The following is a 6000-nucleotide window of genomic DNA, read 5'->3' on the forward strand; positions in this document are numbered from 1 at the left end:
GAACATGTTTTATAGCAATGGCTGGCTCATTGACAATTGAAAATGTTTAGGCAAGATGAGATATATGAATGTATCATATATCTCATGTCCCACCAACCAGAGTTGTGGGACATTTTAGAGAAAAGATGTGATTTGCTGTGGAATTTCTCTTCAGGAAAAGCAATAATTCAACTTATACTCCAAACCAGCCCTCTATTTCACTAGCCAGGACAGAAGTACTAATGTTATTCACCAGTTCAGAGAGACTTCCTCTCGTGGAATAGCTGTCAATACAAGACTAAAACTTATGATATGGAAATGTTTGGTTCAAAATGAGAAAACAGGGCATTCATTCCATTTCTATCACAAATCATTTTCAGAAACAAAATTCACATCTTTGTCACATTTATAATTTGCACAAAATGTCAGCTTTCACACATATTGATTTTAATCTCAATCTCTTTATAGATGCTTATTATTTTCATGATTTTTTTTTTCAGCTTATGTTATGATATTGATACGGATACATTCATTTCTGTGAAGGAGAGATTGTATTGCAGGGGTCTTCAGTACCAGAAGTTCCAAGACCTGAAAGTACTTTGGGTCTGTTACTGATTGGTACATCATGTAAACTTGCCATTCTGCAGAAAAATTTCACTCTACACTTTAGCTAGATTTGTCATACACAGTGCCAACTTTTCTGTCGTTCAGTGAAATGTGGACTAGACATATGCATCGACATTGATATTTCAAGCTGATTTTTGTCTTCTAATGTCACGATAGTTTCACAGACATTAGTTAACCCCAGGAAGACGAGTTCTGAGTGTACTTGGGCAGATGTCTGTGTGGAAATGCATGTTGTAGCAGAATTAGCCCGTCCTCAACAGGTCAACAGGCCAGGCCAAACTATGCTGGAGGCATATGCACTTGTCTTCTGAGATGATATGTTATATCATTGTGTGGTTTGACTCCCAAACTAATAGGTAGACCTTGCAAAGTAAAGAGACTTTGCTCTCTCTATGTGAAATTGTTCTCATGTTTTGTCAAATACCTGTTGCAGGTAATCAGGTGTACATTTCTATGTTTCAATGATTGGTAGATCATGTGACCTTTTCACTTTGTTGTGTGTTGTTGTTGTTTTATTGTTACTCCAACAACTCTGCATACAATATGTATCATAATTATGTGGTGCTGGTTTTAGCCATAGGATTATTTAAAAAGTACAGTAAGTATCATTTGTTCTGTGTATATTTTGACACGTTTACCAATCACTCCAACCGAGTCTTGAAAAACTAGACAGTGACTCCCAAATTTTCCTGCAATGTAGAAGAAACTTTTTAATGCAAATTAAACTACCCTTGTACAGTGAGTGGTATTTTTACTCATAGAAAGAGGAAATGGGTTGTCAAGTGGCTGACACAGTAAATGAACAGGTCAAAATTTGCAATATAACAAATATTTCAGCAAAGTTCTTAGCCCATGATTAATTCCAACAGTCCCCAAACTCTATTATATTCATTCATGCTTCCACTGGAGAAGAGTTGTAGTGGACAACTGTATTTTGTAAATCTGAGATTTTTAGCGCGAGATGTATTTTTAGGAAACACAAAGTGCAATGTAATAGTAATGTATATGTGATTGCAGGTGTTTATACAGTATTTGCTAGTGTGTTTGTTGGTTTGTTTTTACATAGTTTGCATTATTGTAAATGTTTTGGGAAAACTATGGGACTAAAGAGCAACATTATGGAGATGATACTTATGTCATTGTAAGAGTGTCATCAATAGAGTAAGTTGCCCTAGGTATGTGTTATAAAGCCAAATTCGATTTATGTTTATATTCACCAATTGTTTTGTAGACAATACACATTGTGTGTATATGTGACTGAGCAGATAAATCTGATGCATTCTATTCCTGTTGTTGCAGTGTATACAATCGTGTAAGTTATCTATTTTGTGCAAAACTAAAACCGAACCGCCCATTCTTTTGCTTGTAGCGATAGGATACCAAAGTTCAGCTCAAATGCCAGTCAATACAATACGTACAATGTTGCTTCTAGCCTAAGCATTCCTCGGTTTACCACTCTGTATATCATCACTCTTTTACATGCCTTGGTCGTTTATAGTTAATCCTAATCAGGCCAAGCTGATATTCAATATAATAACAACAAAAAAACACAACTACAGAGGACTCCTGTTATAACGAAGTCCTCGGGACCGACAGTTTTCTTTTGTTAAATCGAAATTTCGTTTTAATCAAACAATCAACCAATGGAAATACATAGAGCAGATAATGTTGCAGCCTGAATTTTTACTTCGTTGTAAATGGAATTTCATTATAACCATGTTTGTTATAACTGGAGTGCACTGTAAATCATAAACCCATGTTTGACCTGGCACATGCCCCAGTTTTGCTTATCTCTGTGTGTGTCATCATACTCTCTACTTGGAAATATGAATTAGGAACAAGAGTAGTAATGAAAAAATCTGCCTTTTGTACCTTCCTTCTTTCCACAGCTGAACTCCCTCCTATCTCAAGGTCATCAGACCTGCATGCCAAGTTCAGTGTGCTAATTGCAACAAAATCTTGTCTAGATTTAGTGGTTTTCTTGCATATCTGCATTCCTGCAAAATGGGTTCATGAACTTGTCTTGTGCTACAGAGCTTCAGGCAACATTTGAGGCTTGATGAAATTATGAGCAGGAATACATGTAGACGCTATTGATATTGTAGCTCAGTGCAAACTGGGAGACTTAGGTTGAAATTTGTGTAAACTCAGTTATAGATAAATGGAAAGAAGCACAATTTTTTCAGCACTTCACATGTTGGCAGTTTTAGGTCATATTTGATTGTAATGATTTTCAAGTGCCATCTTCAGGCCTTCTTAGGCAGAAACTGGTGAAGCTTGTGAAAAATGGTAATTGATTTTTCGCAAGCACCTGCAAAGAGTGTCACCATTTGAGATGCTTCCAAGCATAACTTTTCTTTGTGTTTTTCAATAATCTTTATTTGATTTCTATGATTTCACATAACAAAAACATTCATCTTGAATGTATAAACACAATATCAGCAATGTAAAAAAAAAAAAAACTCCCATATTGAGATTATAGCACACCCCCTTGGGAAATTATTTGCTGTAGTAATTTACAGGATCACTATGTATAATTTATATGGTACAGTTGGAATGCACTTTTGATAAGAAAGTTTCTAGTTTACTATGTGCTACCCCATCTTATGCCACAAATTGTATCAGAGTTCACATGATTTTTGATTAGTGCCAACACCAGAAGTAGTCTCCTAAGTAGCAGTATTCAAATATAAAATTTCAACGATGTAATAAGAGTTTATTGATATTGCCATTAAATATCTCTTCCTTACAGTCCCTTTGCACCTTGTGCTTTGTTACTATGTCTCCAGATTCTTTGATTACCCAAAATCCTGATATTAGAATCATCAACAAAGTTTGTGCCCGCAACCTACCCCTGAAAAAATTTGTGCTTTAGTATGGTCTTTGATATTTATTAAGTGTATTTGTATCATAGTGTATATGGCATACACAAGAAGCAGAGATCGAAACTGGTATAATCAAAGGAAAATCAGAATTGTAATCACTGTAAATCCAGTGTTTGCATGAGCTGTTTTACTTTCTTTGCTGACCAGTCTGCTACTCTCCACTTGCTCAGTGAATGTGTAATTTGAGTTTGTTAGGCATAGATGCATCATTGTTCATTCAAAGTGCTCCAACTTTACTTGATGGTAAAGTTCTCCTGTTTGCACACAAACCAATGTTACATTAGTGTTATTTTGAGAAAGAATAACCCAACTTTCATGCTTTTTGTAATCTGTTATGTTGTGCATAGGGATCGGTGTTCCAATCACGAGCTGCCACCCGTTAGTGTGTATACATGTATGCATTTGCAAAACATTTTGTCACTTATTTTGTTGGGTAGAAAAGACGGGGAATGGAGGAATGTAATACAATTCTGATGACACTAGTTTGTCGTCTGTATAATGTATACACTCATGTCTGTATATGTCCATAGTCTATCATCCCATTACTATTATACTAATAAAAACTATGGTGAAGTAGAAACACATCTATGTATTCGAATTATGTCATTCTTTTACTGCCCGATCTCTAGATTACTAGTACTTGTTTTTAAAAATGCAAGCCCAGTCATGTGCTCTCCCTCCAAAAAAACAACAACAAACAAAACAAAACAAACAAAACAAAACAAAAACAAACAAATCAGGGGAACACACCATGTTTGAGTATTCAATCCCTTCCATGTGCAATGTATAGGTACAATGTGTTTGGTGAAATTCCGGACACACATTCTTGGTCGTTTCTTTTCAGTTCTGTTTCTTGGTAATTTTCATTTCCTCTTACACGAAGTGCTTAGTTTTGTGTTTTGTGGTTTTGGGGTTGTTTTTTTTTTCAGTGAAGCATTCCATGGATTCTACATGTAGAAAAGACAAGTATGAACACACACACATGCAATGTATATACATTCATACATACAGTTGTACATACATACATACATACATAATATGTATGTAAAAGAAATGGAGAAACAAACTGGTAATACATTTTTGGCCAATAAAGCATGAGTTTGTTCGACTTAAATTTTCGGCGTCCTACGCCTTCTTCAGGAGTCTTGACGATGACAGCATCAAAACAAAACAAAACTAATTGTGCACATAGAGCACGCACTCATAGACTTAGTTACTATGAGACATGGCTGGGGATGCGCACTCTTTACAGTGATGTTGCCAAGTAGAAGCAATGTAGTCATGGCACCCATAAGGAGGAGAGCATTGACAGGTTTATCACTTAACAAAAGCATTCAATTTAAGCATCATACAAATGTACTTATTTTGTATTATCACATGCAATGATGGGACACAGAATAATTGTACTTATCAACGAACCATAAGTTAAAGAATAATACATGTAGATAAAAATCAGGGGTAGGTTAAAGAGCGCTCCAACAGTAGAGCTGTTTCACGACTTTCACTGATGGAGACTTGTGTATACTAATCATCAATAATATGAAGCTGGTTTTAAAATTTCAGTTGAGGAATGAATGAAAATATCAATTAAAAAAGTCACAATTCAGTGTCTCACTGTAATCTAATCAGATTTGAACATGCAAGTGTGATATTGATTGCATAGTGCCAATCATCAATTATGATGGCAGTGTACAGCCATTTTATTACAGAAAAAAACAAAACCTGATTAAATTCATTATACAAATAATTGAGATATCAAACTGTTATTTTCACTTTAATAGAAACTTAAAATAGCCCAATAATTTTTCTTAACATCAGGCCAAGCATAAACTATTATTACTTTGGAAGATACTCTGAAAAATATCTTAGAATCTGTGCCATCACTTATTCTTCTCTCGAAAGAACAAGTAACCGTTTAGAATGGATAAATCCATGTTCATCAACCCTTCTTTAACCCTAAAAAGACTGGGGGGGGGGGCCTAAAAGGCCCCCCCTCGACATTTCGCGCGATTACTCAGCAACACGCAATGCTCTCGCCGCGATGCTCTATGACTTTTTTCTTTCGAGTTTCCCGCACATTTTGACACCAAATTTGTGACGCCCGGGGGTACAGTTCTGAAGTTACATAACTTTTTGTACATGCATGTGAGACCGAAAATGGCTCAAAAATGTGATTTTGTGTACAAAGTCAATACAAATTGAGTTTTATCACATGGTTCATATAAATATGCTTATTTTTACTCTCAACGGCTAAAATCAATTTGTTTTAGTAGTATTATGCTTCAAAAAGGGTCTGCCACAAATTTTGCTGAAAAAAACAACAAAAACAAAAGGTCGAAAAAACAATGAAATACATAAGAAGTTCATAAAACAATGAAATAAATAAGAAATTAATTTTGATACCGAATTTTTTTTCAAGTACATTTGCTCAGAATGCTACAAAGAATATCTAGACCAAAAATGAGCACTTTTGGAGCTTTATTTACTGATTTAGATAAAAAAGTCTGAT

The sequence above is a fragment of the Diadema antillarum genome, unplaced genomic scaffold (assembly GCF_040938485.1).
Source record: "Diadema antillarum isolate AM-2024a unplaced genomic scaffold, OU_Dant_1.0 seq00000160_RagTag, whole genome shotgun sequence".
Classification (NCBI taxonomy): Eukaryota; Metazoa; Echinodermata; class Echinoidea; order Diadematoida; family Diadematidae; genus Diadema; species Diadema antillarum.